Raw genomic sequence first — 1,251 nt, forward strand, 5'->3', positions numbered from 1 at the left:
TTTTTTTTAATTATCAATTGTGCTTAAAGTGCTTGGTAGTATTATCCGCTATTCAGAGGGTGTACGACTCTAAACATAGGATACGCCATTCTTTCGTATGACGCGCAAAGTGAGCGATGTCGGGTCCGGAAATTTAGGTTAACCCCAAACTTCCTTCCAAGCTACCTCAGAAACCCGGATCGACTCAGTTAGATGATCGTAAGTTCATAATAATGATTCATCCGGGATGGATTTAAACCGATAAATGAGGGGAACGGCAACGATTTACTGCAGAACGTTGCACCCGTTTTCCTCCCATACCGCCGTCCAAACCGGTCCTGTACGTAAGCCTTAGGGCTCCCCGCAGATAATGCAACCGGCTCCGACTTCGGGTCAAGGTTTTCCCCCCGCTCTACGTTCAGTTTTCTTGGCACGCTGCCGCGCCAAGAATTCAGTATCGCCGTCCCAGAAATAAATTAGTTAGGCAGTTCTTGGACGACGGCTTCTTCGTTCCAAGTGTGGTATATCTCCGTTGCAAATTATATCCAAGAATTTTTGTTTTAGGCTGTAAATGCTTGCATTATGCGCTACGATGCTGGTATAATTCAATGGTATGATTTTCATAGAACCATGCATATTCTCCATGCTTTTCGGGTTTAACTTCTCCATCAGCTTCGAGAGGTCACTCCGTGATTTTAATACGAGGTGTTGTGGTATTTTTCGTACATTTACCGAGAGAATCGTGCTCTTTATATACTGCTCAGTATCGGCGCAGGCCCTCATCCGTGGATGGCTAGTAAGTGGAGCTTATGCCACCATACGCAGAGAGCTAAACCCTTAGCCTAGTTGCTTTGGATCAGTGATTCTTGCTCCTACAGGCGTGATTATTATTCTTTTTTCAAATCTGGACCTGCCTCTCGCTCCACTACGATAGAGGAATTTCCGGTGCTGCAGACGTACAGGTTAATAGTATTTCAAATTTCTTGGCCAACGCAAGGGTTTGAACACTAGATGTTTTAGTTCTTGGGGTAAATTGAGCTCAGAAACGAGATTATGCAGAATTACATCTCAGTATTGGAGCTCTCTGCATCGCCCCGTATTTTCGCCCATATGGGGAAACCTGGGTAAGCTGGTACCCTGCGGTATGGCTCTATGGGTGGAACCCCTCAGTTTAGGTCTTGGCATAGGAGTACCCTCCCCCAACGCGAACTAGATCTCCCGGGCTGCAATTAGTCTCCAAACATGTACTCCGAGGTGTTTACATGCTCAATA

The sequence above is a fragment of the Babjeviella inositovora genome, assembly GCF_001661335.1.
Source record: "Babjeviella inositovora NRRL Y-12698 unplaced genomic scaffold BABINscaffold_14, whole genome shotgun sequence".
Taxonomy (NCBI): Eukaryota; Fungi; Ascomycota; class Pichiomycetes; order Serinales; genus Babjeviella; species Babjeviella inositovora.